The sequence below is a fragment of the Herpailurus yagouaroundi genome, unplaced genomic scaffold (assembly GCF_014898765.1).
Source record: "Herpailurus yagouaroundi ecotype Mexico unplaced genomic scaffold, PumYag 190, whole genome shotgun sequence".
NCBI lineage: Eukaryota > Metazoa > Chordata > Mammalia > Carnivora > Felidae > Herpailurus > Herpailurus yagouaroundi.
In genome coordinates this window covers 3,526,690-3,540,649 of record NW_024412421.1, presented here as the reverse complement: position 1 = coordinate 3,540,649, position 13,960 = coordinate 3,526,690, and the positions used below count along the sequence as shown (strand labels likewise).

Sequence of the window (13,960 nt, the reverse complement as noted above, 5' to 3'; positions counted from 1 at the left end):
GGAGGTCTAGGGGGTGATTGTGAGGTCACTGCTAGGCTGGCCTGGGGGTCAGGGTGGGCTGCAGTACTGGCTTCCACACACGGTCATTGCCTCTCCACAGGCACTGTCCCTTATCTGGACTCTGCCACAGCCTCTCCTCCTCCACTGCCATGAAGATCTTAAAGGTCAGTTCACATACCTCCCTTTCTCACAAAACTTCAATGGCTCCCTGTAGCCTACAAAAAAAAAATCTATATTCCTTAGTTTGGTATCCAGGCTTTCCACAATGTACTCTAATTAGAATGAAGATTTTTTATAGCCTCAGTTACTTTTATGTTCATTGAACAGATAGCTATCAGATGCCTACTAGGTGCCAGGCACGGTGCTGGGGATACAGTACAAAATGACATAGCCAGACCTCCTAAAACATATGGGCCAGTGGGAAAGACAAAGCAGCAAATAATTGTTCTATGAGTCCATAAGCGCAAATAAAAATGAGGGCTCTGAAGGAAAGAAATACAATGCTGTGAAAGAACTAGATTTGGATGGGTCGTGGGAGGGTCGCGACTCAAGCATAGAGCTAAAGGGTAAATAGGTCTCAATGGGGCTCTGGACCAGAGGGATGAGCATGTACAAAGGCCCCGTGGCAGGATGGAAGCACAGCAGACTTGAAGTATAACAGAAGCACAAAGGCTAGAGTACCAGGTAGTGAGAAATGATGCTGGAGAGGTGGGCTAAGGCCAGACCAGACAGGACCTTAGAAGTCACAGGTTTGCTCAGACTCGCAAGGAAGAGGAAAACAAGCGATTCAGAAAGAGGGGAGGGACTGACACAATCAAGCTTCCTTTTTTGTGTTACTAAACTTCTGTTGAAGGAAGCTGTGTATAAAGAAATGTGCCAGGGGCATCCGGGTGGCTCAGTCGGTTAAGCATCTGATTCTGAGTTCAGCTCAGGTCATGATCTCACGGTTTGTAAGTTTGAGCCCCACATCAGGCTCTGCACTGACAGTGTGGAGCTTGCTTGGGATTCTCTCTCTTCCCCTGTCTCTCTGCCCCCTCCCTCCCTAGCTTACTCTCTCTGTCTCTCTCTCAAAATAAATAAATAAACTTAAAAAAGAACATTTAAAAAAATCTAATTAAAAGAGAAAGAAAGAAGAAAGAAAGAAAGAAAAGAAATGTGCCAGAGTCACAAATGAAGACATCTGTATAACAATTTCCCCAGAATTCCTCCTTACAGCTCCTGCTGGTCAGGGTCTCCCTCTGAGGGTAAACACTATTCTAACTTCTAATTTCATAGGTTTGTTTTGTCTGTTAGAGTTTTATATCAATGGAATCATATTACATACAATTTTTCATATCTGGCTTCATTCATTTTACAAATATATTTGCAGGATTTTAGCAATGAATTCTATTAGTCTTTGTGTATGTGGAAATGTCTTTATTTTACTTTCATTTTTGGAGAAACATTTGCTGGATAATAGAATTCTTGGTTAACAGTTTTCCCCCCGGGATTTTGTATATGCCATTTCACTGCCTTTTTGCTTTCCACTGTTTTATATGGGAAATCATCTGGTAATCACATCATTGGTCCCCTGCACATATGAGTCTTTTTATTATTATTATTATTATTATTATTATTATTTTGATGATTTTTTTCTCTGTTTTTGTCTTAAAAAAATTTTTTTAATGTTTCTTTACTTTTGAAAGAGAAACAGACAGAGTGTGAACAGGGGAGGGGCAGAGAGAGGGGGAAACACAGTATCTGAAGCAGGGTCCAGGATCTGAGCTGTCAGCACAGAGCCCTACACAAGGCTCAATGTGGGGCTCAAACTCATGAATTGTGAGATCATGACCTGAGCTGAAGTCCAACGCGTCAACCAACTGAGCCACCCAGGAGCCCCTGTTTTTGTCTTTTAAGTGTTTGCTATGATGTGTCTGGGTGTGGATCTCTTTGCATTTATCCTCCTTGAAGCTTCTTGAACTTTTGGGATAATGTATTTAATTGTTTTTCATCAGATTCTGGAATATCTTGGCCATTTTTTCTATAATGTTTTTCTGTTCCTTTCTCTTTCTATGTCTGGGAGTCTCATCACGCATCTGCTGACATGCTTAATGTTGTACCACTGTGCTCCAAAGTTTTGTTCATTTTTCTTCCATCATTTTTCCCCCTGATCCTTAGATTGGATAATTTCTATCAATCTATCTCCAAGTTTGCTAATTCTTTCCTTGGCCATATATAATCTTTCGTTGAGTCTTTATAGTATATTTTCATTTCAATTGTACTTTCAACCCCAGAATTTTCCTTTTTAAATAAATAACTTTTGGGGTAGATTCCCATGGTTCATCGCTTACATACAACACCCGGTGCTCATCCCAACAAGTGCCCTCCTCAATGCCCACCACCCATTTTCCCCTCTCCCCCAAAAACCAACCCAAAAACCAAGAGCACACTTTACACACTGTATGTTAACCAATTTGATAATAAATTATATTAAAAAAGTAAATAAGTAAATGTTGAAAACAAAAAAATAAACAAAACAACACACTTGTATAAATTGCACAGATAAAATTAGCATTTCTACAAAATTAAAGTAACTGTTATTTTGTTAGAAAAAATAAAATAAAAAATAAAAAATATACTTAGCTGTCTTCAGTTGGGTCATTTAAAAATTATAAGAGTGTCTTGATATAATATTCCTTTGTTGCAAAATTCTTCTATTACATTTCACTTATCTTTTAAAAAATAATCTCTGTCTCCTTATTTAGAATTTATGTTGATTCATCGTTGTCATACTTTCATTTAAAATTTTAAACATGATTTGTTTTAATTCTTTGCCATATTTGTAGTAGCTATTTGAGGTCTTTGCTAAATTCAACATCTGCAAACACTCAGAGACAGTGTTTATTGACAGATGTTTTCCTGGGTATGTGTCACACTTTCCTGTTTCTTTGTATAACTTGTAATTTTTTACTGAAAACTGGACATTAAGAAAAATTGTAGCAACTTTGGATTCTGATTCCTGCCAAGTTTATTGTTGCTTTTTTCCCCATTTATTTATCTGTTTAATAACTTAGCTAGGCTCTGTGAGTCAGATAATCCCTGTCTGGGAATCTGGGAATCCTGTCTTCCTGATGGTGTGAAGTCCCTGAAGTTTCTGATTAAATTTTTTGTGTTTTTGTTTTTATATTTAAGCCTAGTTTCCTGATTGCTTCTGTGTCTGCATATCTGCATATCTGTCTGCAGAGAGATTGTGCTCGAATACCTCCAGCCAGTAAACAATCTGTCCTCTGTTGAGGAATCTGTGTGTGGACAGGGGGGCTGTGTCGGCTCTCTTAGTACTGCATTATTGTTTATTTTTGCACAGTTTATTATTGAAGAGCTCCTGTGGGTCAGGATTCTGGGTGTACCTTGGTTGGGTCCTCTGACTCAGGCTAAAATCAGGTGTGAGCCAGGTTACAGTGGACTATCTGAAGGACTAACTGGGGGAGGCTCTACCTCCAAGTTCCTGATCTGGTTCTTGGCAGGACTGGGTTCCTTGCAGCTCATTGACCTGAGTTCTTCCTTTGCTGGCCATTGGCAGAAGGCCACCTTCAGTCTCTTGTGACATGTGACTCTCCATAGGGAAGCTCACAACATGGCAGCTCACTTCATCAGGGCAGCAAGGGAGAAGAACCAGAGAGAGAATGAGAGCAAGGCGGAAGTCATTTTTTTAAAACCTAGCCTCGGAAGTGACACCCATCACTTCTGCTGAGTTCCGTTTATTAGAAGCAGGTCACTATGTGCTGGCCTCACCCAAAGGGAGGATTACATAGGGTACTAATCCGAGGAGGTGAGGATCACAGGGAGCCATTTTAGAAGCAGCTGATAACAGGAACCCACTCAAAACTCAGGCCATTTTCATGTGTTTTCTGTCGTTTACTTTCTGCTGGACTCTTTCTCATCTTTGCACACACGCACAGCCTAGGGGTTAGCCAGGAGTGTGTGGTTGCTTGGGCCTTCTGCGGTTTGCACCCTGTGTGCACGCAGCTTTACCAGGAGTATGTTTGCCCCAAGCACAACCGGCAGCCTCGGTCTGGTGGAGCTGGTGGGTCTTGTGCTTTTCTGCCTTGGCGATTTTCACAGAAGCCTACAAGGCTGCCAAGGGTGGGTGCCGCTTACTGCCCCCAATCCAGTGATTCCCTTTTAGCCAAAGCAGAGAAACTGCCCCACACTGGTGGGACCTCTGTGCTTGTAGCTGGGAGGAAGGGCCGGGAGCAGCTTTGGGCAGGAATGCCACAGATGTTCACGGTTATTGCCCAACTTTCTGGTTTGCAAGCACAAATACTGCTCCAATTGTGGTATGATGTCCAGAGTGCTACATGGTTGTTTGGATCAATTTTGTCCAGCTTTGTAATTGCTTTTAGGGGAGAGGATTTGCTATGTCCCTCCTCAGCCGTAGGTGGAAGTCCCCTGCCAATACACCTTTTATATAATACATTTTGTAAGACCCCCTTTACTATGTTAACATAAAACTCATATATAATTTAGCCTATTTGCATACACATACTAGTCCTCCAAACTAATATAAGGGAGAAATTTTTTAAAATGTATACAGTCTCCCTTTGGGTCTATGTCAATATTTTATTTTATTTTTTAAAGTTTATTTATTTATTTTGAGAGACAGAGAGTGGGAGCAGAAGAGGGGCAGAAAGAGATGGCTGTGCTATCAGCTCAGAGCCCAAAACGGGGCTCGAACTCACAAACTGTGAGATCATGACCTGAGCTGAAACCAGGAGTCAGATGCTCAACCAACTAAGCCACCCAGGTGCGCCACATCTCAATATTGTAATACTTGGTCACAAGTAAAATAGAAGGAAATCCTCCAAGTTTTTCAAATGCCTCTCAGGGAATGTTACAACCTCTCTAATGAAATAATGAAAAAAATCGATTGTAATCAATCAAGGGTAGTTGGGTGGAGGCTGTGAGCAGGGGCTGTGTGTGTGGGGTGGGAGGCAATGATTAATAGGCATTGATACAGTGAGTAGGTAAGTGAATGAGTGAGAGAGTGAATGGACAGGACAACACATGCGGGCCTCTTCACCCCAGGTTTCTCATCCCCAAATCTGCAGTAGAAATCAGTGTCCACATGTTTCTAGAAGACCTGTTCTGGGGTGGAAATTGGGTTGCCAGAACTCTATGTTTGTGAACATGAGTATTAGCATTCTCTTTCGGCTACAGCCATCTTAAAAGAGACCAGAGGTTAGGAGACCCAGGACCCAGAGGATCATCTCATGGGACAGGAGATAATTCAAATCAAGGAGCATTTATGGGTGTGTCTCTGGTGCCAAGCACTGTCCTGGGCAGTGAGGGGGGTGGGGGTAGAAATCTGGGGCACCTGGGTGGCTCAGTCAGTTGAGCATCTGACTTCAGCTCAGGTCATGATCTCATAGTTTGTGAGTTTGAGCCCCACATCAGGCTTGCCACTGTCCATGCAGAGTCTGCTTCAGATCCTCTGTCCCACTCTCTCTCTGCCCCTTCCCTGCTCATGCTCTTTCTCTCTCAAAAATAAATATACATTAAAAAAAATTAAGTATAGGGCGCCTGGGTGGCGCAGTCGGTTAAGCGTCCGACTTCAGCCAGGTCACGATCTCGCGGTCCGTGAGTTCGAGCCCCGCATCGGGCTCTGGGCTGATGGCTCAGAGCCTGGAGCCTGTTTCCGATTCTGTGTCTCCCTCTCTCTCTGCCCCTCGCCCGTTCATGCTCTGTCTCTCTCTGTCCCCAAAATAAATAAACGTTGAAAAAAAAATTAAAAAAAAATTATGTATAGTCAGTTCCTGCTCTCATGGAGCTTATTGTTTCCCAGGGGAGACACCTGCAAAGCCTTGTGAGCATGGTTTGTCTCCCACTGCCCCCTCCACTGATCCCCCTTGTAGTTTGGGTGAACAAACACCACTCCAATTTGAGGGACGGGATCAGGTTGGTGTAAGCCAATCAATATCCTGAGTTCCCCAGGCTAGAGTGATTGATGCAAGAAGGGCCCAATCAGCATAGAATTGGGAGCTTCATTAGGAATGTGAAGAAGACTCCTCTGTGAATGGTGGGGTGTATGGATGTGAAGCCTGGAATGGTGGTGGTCATTTTGGTCTGGTGAGGGAGGGAAGCTACAGTGAAGATAAAACACCATTCAAAGAGTCAAGAGTCTCACTGAAAAACTGAGCCAGTGTCTGAGATTTTCAGACTTAAATTATTTTTTATGTTTATTTATTTATTTATTTATTTATTTATTTTTTAATTTTTTTTCAACGTTTTTATTTATTTTTGGGACAGAGAGAGACAGAGCATGAACGGGCGAGAGGCAGAGAGAGAGGGAGACACAGAATCGGAAACAGGCTCCAGGCTCCGAGCCATCAGCCCAGAGCCTGACGCGGGGCTCGAACTCAAGGACCGCGAGATCGTGACCTGGCTGAAGTCGGACGCTTAACCGACTGCGCCACCCAGGCGCCCCTATGTTTATTTATTTTTGAGAGAGAAAGAGACAGAGTGCAAATGGGCAAGGGGCAGAGAGAGGAGACAGCAGGCTCCAGGCTCTGAGCTGTCAGCACAGAGCCTGATGCGGGGCTTGAACTCATGCACCATGAGATCATGACCTGAGCTGAAGTTGGAAGCTTAACTGACTGAGCCACCTGGGCACCCCCAGACTTAAAACAGTTATTTATTTATCTATCTATCTATCTATCTATCTATTTATTTATTTATTTATTGTGTGTGGGGGGGGGAGGGGCAGAGAGGGAGAGAGAATCCCAAGCAGGCTCCACCCTCAGTGCAGAGCCCAACTCGGGGCTCAATCTCATGACCTGAGCCGATATCAAGAGTCTGATGCTTCACCAACTGAGGCACTCAGGCGCCCCTGAACTTTTCAGACTTTTAATGAGCTGGAGTTGTGTTTCCTCTTACTTGCAATAAAAATCTTTCAGGTGATACAAATAGCTAATACAGGGGCGATGGTAACATGTAATAGTGATGGAGGGCATGGTGAAGTCTCCTGGCCGTGGGGGGGGGGGGGGGGTGGGGAGGCCATCAGAGAAGACTCCACCGAGAAAGAAGTCAAGCTGGGTCTTGAAGGAATCAGAGGCTTCGACAAGAGGAGAATTACATTCTCTTTGGAGGTAACGGCACCTACCAAGGTATGAAGATGTACAGGGAGGAGGAAATAATCTGTGTCTAAAGAGGGGAGGCACGGGGACAAGGAATAGAGCCAGAGAATGAAGGCGGTGAAATGTTTTGCTGCTTTAGAAAGCTCATTCATTCATTCATTCATTCAACAAGCAGCTCTTGAATGCTTCCAACCAGCCAGGTACCTCTGAGTGATGTGAGCAGAAATGGGGGCAGGTGGGGAGGAGAGTGGGCACGCTGAGCCAGAGAGACCCGGGAAGACACCATGCATATGTACAGGCAGCATTGAATAGACCACGGCTGCTGACAAGCTGGGATCCCAAGTCCAGAGTAGGGCCTGGAATTGCATTGCAAGAAAGAAATAAAGCCTTGCGGACAGTGTTTTCCCCACCACCACCAAGTGGTACCTATTGAAATGAATTGCAAATTGAGGAAGCCTCTAGTGTCAAGAAAAGTGTGAACATACCTCCAACCTCTCTGGCTTAGGCTGGGGGTGGGATATATGGGGATGAAATCAGCGGATTTTTCCACCTGCTGCTGCACGGTTTATGCAGTGATGGGCTGTCTTTTTTACTTTGCCCTCCTTTCTGGCATTTTAATACCCAGTATCATTGCAATACTCAAGGGCCATTTAAAATATATATATAACCTTATTAGCAAGAACTGCTTTACTGTGGCTGGCCCAACCAAGTTCCAGAGCACAGCCATAGGTCCCCAGTCTCAGCAGGGTGTCCGAGGAGGGTGGCTCTGATTCTCAGAACACCACATCTGCCCTAGTTTTCCAGGACACTCCAAGCAAATGTCTCAATTAGGCTGCAGGATGGATGTACTGTGGAGTGGGCTGTGATTTGCATATTCACGGCCCTGCAGTCTCCTTCGTCCTGAGAGTGTCCTTCCTTTGCTCAGCAGGGCCCCAAGGAGGCTGCCAGGGCCTTCCAGGGGCCAGGCCTCAGGGCTGGATGGCTCTGAGGGTGAGGTAAAACACGGAGCAGCATGGAGCTAGGAAGACTTGGCTGGTCAGGGAGCCAGAGGCCCAGGTACGAGGCCCATGCAGCTCTCCTTCTTTTGGCTCTGTGACCTTGGGTTTGCTGTTTGACCTCTTTCGTCTTACAGTGAATAGGACTCAATGAAGGGTTGCAAAGTAGTGCCAGTGATATTTGGCCCACAGATGTATTTTATTCAGCCTGCTAAGTGTTTTAGAAGTCAGGCCATGTCATAAAAAAATTCAGATTTCTGATCTGTTTAATAAATGAAGGATGTGGTATGACAAGGTAAGCATCTTCCCCCTTGAGATGAGGACACATCCACACTGGTCACCCTCTGTCACGTGCACAGCCAAACATCCTACAGTGCACAAGACAGCCCCTGAAGGATTGTCCAACCCCAACGGTCACTAGTGCTAACGTTGGGGAATCTTGGTCTACTGGGCAACACAGCCATGTGAACAAATGGTTACAATTAAATGTAATAAGGCTGTAATCGAAATGGGGCCAGAATTAGTTGGAGGCCCAGAGGTGAGAGGGAATAACTGAATCAGAGAGGAGCAGGGGACATCCCTGTTTGGAGCAACAACCTTGCTATCTTATTCATGCCTCACATAAGCTCCCTGTATTCAGTTGACTCACCCGGGATGCAAGTGCTCCTGTACTGATAGTTCAGGCTCCATCTGCCCTGGCAACTTCATTCGTACTCCTGGATCCAGCCATCCCTGAAGTCTCATACTCTCTGGTTATGTGGCACCTATAGGTTTTTGTTTTTTGTTCCCTATACTTATTTGAGCTGAGTTACTTTTGACATAAACACCACAGCTACATCTGCATACTCACAGATCTTGTGCAGACTTCCCCTTTCACACTTACACACCTGAGGTCACCCCCACCCCCAACTGACGGTCACCTTCTTTTCTCCTTCCTGTGGCTGGCAGCTCTGTCCCCCTCTGGTTGCGGAAGGGGCAGCCGCATCTCCGCAGCATCCAAATATCCAAGCATCAAGTGCATGATTGAAGTGCTCCATCAGCTTGGACTGGGGGAGCCGTGAGCTGATGTGGTTCGTGGAACAGCTGCCCGCCCGCGCAGGGCTGGCAGTTAATTAAAAGCCCCATGCACTTAGTGATTAACTAATCACAGCATGATGGCAGTCGGTGATGGTGCAGCGAATTCTCTGCTGGAGTCAGCTGAGAAGCTCCGAATGTCTGCCTTTGGGCGGCGGTGGCAGCAGGAGGCCTGGGTGGCCCCAGTGTGGCCATCCCAAGCAGGTTGCAGAGCAGATCCCCAGCTGTCTCTCCTGCTTGAAGCTTCTAAGAGAAACAGTTGAAAGGGGACGCGGGTGGGAGGGTGAAGACGGGGAAACCACTGTGGGGCGGGGGATGGGGGGCTTGGGTGTCGGGTGGGGCTGGAAGGAAGGGAGGGGAGGCTGTCAGGAATGGGAGCCACTTGGTGGGGGGGTTGATGGGACCTTGGGAAGGCAGGGAGGGGGCCAGACACAGGGACTGGGCAGGGGCCTGGGATACCTCAGTGGCAGGGGGGAGGATGCAAACCCCCTTCATTTCAGGGCAGCGTGGTGCCTGGTTAGGTGCACGGTAGAGCCTGACTGCTGTAATGGCTCTGCCGCTTTAAGGCCCATGTGACCATGGACATGAATTTCAATCTCTCTGCCCCAGTGTCCTTCCCTGTAAAATCTGGGATTAATAACCATACCTACCCGCCCCCTCCCCCCCACTCCTACCAGCCAGGATTCATCCATGTGAAGTTTCCCTAAGACAATTAGCACATGAAAAATATTAACACTATTAATACTAAATTATTAACTTACAAAGAAGAGGGCTGTTTCCTCTGGGAAAGATACAAGGGCCGATACCCTGAGAAGTGAGTCTGGCTCCACTGTGGCAGGAACTCCCTCTCCCCCACTGCCCCTAGAAGAAGCTTGGGGAGGCCTTGGGGCAGGAGGCTGGGGGAGGCATGGAAAGACAGGCGAAACTGCACTGAAACTGCACTCTGTGTAAGTGGAGCTCTGAAGAACAGCTCCATGTGTCTCCCTGAAGAGCCCTGAGCTGGCACCCCAGGAGCTGCCACTTTACTCTCTCTGTCGTGCTCCTGGGTCCAGCCCTGGCTCTTGATTCTGACCCTGCCCATTAGGGTGACCCTATGGGACTGCAAGTACCGGGGACTTCGCCCTCTTTAATGTTGTCTCCGGGTGACCAGTTACCCCACAGGAGCATCTCCCACATCCTCACCTGGCTTTCATGTCGCCCGCAGTCTGTTCAGATTCTCTCTCCTTACGTCCATGCTGCCCAAGGTCCCCACAGCTGCTTTCTCTACTGTCCTCCTCCTTCCACTCTGATTCCAGAGTACAGCCTGCAGGGTGACACCTTCCACCTGCATCTGTCTCTGGTGGTGGTTTTCAAGCAGCCCCGGGGGTGACTCGGTACAGTTCTATCTCTCCGGGGTCCTGGAGGCCCTCACTGAGAAGGCGTTGCTGGAACTCACACCCAAAGGGTGGACAAGAGCAGCGAGTCTTGTGTGGCTCTGGGAAGGGTCCTATGATGGGAAGAGGCTGGGGGAGCCTGTGCAGCAGGCACAAAGTGGAGGAGGCTGGAGTGAGCTGACAGGAGTAACATGCCCAGCAGCAGGGCAGCGAGGGCTCATAGGTGGTGTCATTTCTCCCTGGTGCAAGGTGGGAGACCTCACCTGCCTCAGGCCTGCTGTGCTGCCACCCGGCCGGACATCATAAGGCCTGTGAAGGGGAGGCCGGGTTCCCAGAAATAGACCTGCCTCCAGGACTCTATGAAAGTAATCAATCGGAAATTGCAGAAAACACAATAGGGGCTGGGGAGTGGTCTAAACAGGGAGAGACTTGCCCTGAGGTAGGGGGGCAGTTCCTACTGGACAGAGACCCCTGGGAGTCTCCCTTTGCTGGGCCTGGCTGGGTAATCAGGCAGGCATCTCAGTTGGGAGCCCCAACAAGTGCCTCTGGCTAACCTGAATGAGGCAGGCATATAGTGGAAGGATCTGGAGTAGCTCTCGGTGTAGGAGGAAAAGGTGGAAAATTAAGTCTTGGGGAGCCCGAGATGGAGGCAGACCCCCATGCTGTCTGCCTGCTGGGGCCTTGCCATCTGTGTGTCTGAGATTCCAGGGGAAACAGAGTTGGCTGTCTGGGCCACCATTATATAGTCACCCCTCTGCCAAGAAGCCGGGTGGGACCCTTGACTAAGGACTCAGAGTGTATCCTGTGAGGAGGGATGGCTCTCCAAAGCACTATTGGGGTGCTAGTATCAGAAGAGGGGAGGAGGGCTCCTGGGTGGCTCAGCTGGTTGAGCATCTGATTTTGGTTCAGGCCAAAATCAGGCCATGGTTCCTGGGTTCAAGCCCCACGTTGGGCTCTGTGCTGATAGCGTGGAGCCTGCTTCACATTCTCTGACTCCCTCTCTCTCTGCTCCTGTCCCACTCCCTCTCTCTCAAAAATAAAAATTAAAAAAAAAAAAAAAGGAGTGGGGAGGGGGCACTGAGTGAATAAACCCAAGGTTTCTGAGAAAGGCATGTTGTTGTTCACACCTGTGAGGGGAGGCCAGGTCGGACCCCCAGGAAGATGCCTTCCCTCCACCCCCACATCTGTAGGTCCTTCCCTAAAGGCCAGGCCAAGGCTCAGAAACAGTCAGCAGGTGAATGTCCCTTCATGTGCCCCCAAGCCCACTGCTAAGGGCCCAAGTGTCTGGAATGTTCTCCAAATTCTGAGGAATGTTTAAGGTGGGTCAACGCAGTATCTCTGACTGTTGTGTGACCGTGGGCAAGCTCTCTGCCTTCTCTGAACCTCTGTTTCCCCACTGGGAATAAGGAGCATAATGGAAGGGAAAGTGCTTTAGAGACTGGGAAGTGCTTGGAGAAGCTATTCACGACCACTTTTATCTCTGGTCATGACTTAGGAGGAAGTTGCCTGTCGGCCTTCTAACCATCCAGCCTCCTCCTCTGCTTTCTCCCAGCCTCCACCCTTGGGGCTCAGACATGTGTCTGTGTTCTTGCCAAAGGGGCCACTTTGAGAGCCTTTCCCAGTGCCTGGTCCCTTCTCCCCAGCCTGGAGAGATGTGCTGTGCAGTCAGCAGAAGTATCTGACTGGCCGAGGAAGCCCCAGGGTGGGGACTGGGAGAGAGCCTGGGGAGGTGACGTGGGGAGAGCTGAGGAGGATGGGGGCAGGTTCTCATCCACTGTGACTGGTCCCCACAGCTGTGCTCTGAATAGACAACATTCAGGTCACATTCCCTATAGCAAAGTCTGAGGAACCCAATATCTCAGCCAGAATTGCTGGAAAAGAAATAAATATCTGGAGCTTGGAGATGATCATTGATTTCGGGGGAACTCTTGGTTTTAACAGATTGGCCACTCACCAGATAATACAAATAAGTACCTTGTCTTAGCTCTGGCCGCTATAACAAAAATACCATAGACCGGCTTTGGCTTCCAGGTGTAGGGTTTAGTGTGTCCACATCTAAAGTCTGTGGGCACACCCAGCTAGCAAGGGAAGCTAGGAAATGCAAGCTTTATTCTAGTCAGCCCGTGCCCAGCTAAGATTGGGTTCTGTTCCTGGGCAGGAGGGGGGATGAATGTTGGGGGAAAGATAGCAGCCATGGTCATAGCTAGGGAGTGTGAAAATGGATTTGGCCCCTTTGCCTACCCTATTGGCCCCATGATCCTGCCCCTGCCTAGAAATTTCTCTGAAAGGGGAGCAGAGAGTTGTAGCTGTAGGGGGGGTCCCCATAACAGGAGAGGTGGGCTAGGGCTGGGTCCACTGAGGAACAGCTGCCTCCAAAAGGACAGTGGTGTTCACAGAGCTGCCCGGAAGCACCTTGGGAATGAGTAGGCAGGAAGAGCTGCATGGAACGAAGTCCTCAGCTGGGAGCCAGGGCCTCGGCTTTTGACTTCCCGGCTCACCAATAATCTCCTAGGTGACCTTGAGCAGGCCTGTTAACTTCTAACATCCCCCAGGCTGGGTCCCATGGTCAGTAGGATAGAGACAGTGTAAAGAATTCAAGGTCAGGCAAGGGTGAGGCAAGACACACTCGACCCAGGCACAAAATTTCAGAGGACACCAAAAAACTCAGCAATTAAGATCAATATTATTTTCATGCAGATTTTTTGTTGTGGTGAAACATACTATAAAAGTTACCATTTTAACCATTCTTAAGTGTTCAGTTGTGTTAAATACATTGGCCCTGTTGTGCCACCATCCCCACCCTCCATCTTTAGAACTTTTTCATCTTCCCCAACTGAAACCCTGTCCCCATTAAATATTGACACCATACTCCCTGCTCCCGCCACCCAGCCCCTGGCAACCTCCATTCTACTTTCTATCTCTAGGACTCTGACTATTCTAAGTACTTTGTATAAAGGGAGTCTTACAGTATTTCTCTTTTTGTATCTGATTTATTTCATTTAGCGTGATGTTCTCCAGGTTCATGCATATGTAGCAGGTGTCAGAATTTCCTTCCTTTTTTTTTTTAATTAAAAAAAATTTTTTTTCAACGTTTATTTATTTTGGGGACAGAGAGAGACAGAGCATGAACGGGGGAGGGGCAGAGAGAGAGGGAGACACAGAATCGGAAACAGGCTCCAGGCTCCGAGCCATCAGCTCAGAGCCTGACGCGGGGCTCGAACTCACGGACCGCGAGATCGTGACCTGGCTGAAGTCGGACGCTTAACCGACTGCGCCACCCAGGCGCCCCTTTAAAATTTTTTTAATGTTTATTTATTTCTGAGACAGAGAGAGACAGAGCATGAGTCGGGGAGGGGCAGAGAGAGAGAGGGAGACACAGAATCGGAAGCAGGCTCCAGGCTCTGAG

General features: G+C 47.7%; 1 long non-coding RNA gene across 1 annotated transcript in view; it reads left to right on the top strand.

Moving 5' to 3' along the window:
* The first annotated feature begins 86 nt into the window (after positions 1 to 86).
* The window catches only part of LOC121045261 (uncharacterized), a 29,533-nt gene continuing 15,659 nt past the window's right edge, over positions 87 to 13,960 (top strand). The window contains exon 1 of the long non-coding RNA XR_005797660.1: positions 87 to 164. This is a non-coding gene — a long non-coding RNA (uncharacterized LOC121045261). The remainder of the gene's footprint in view (positions 165 to 13,960) is intronic.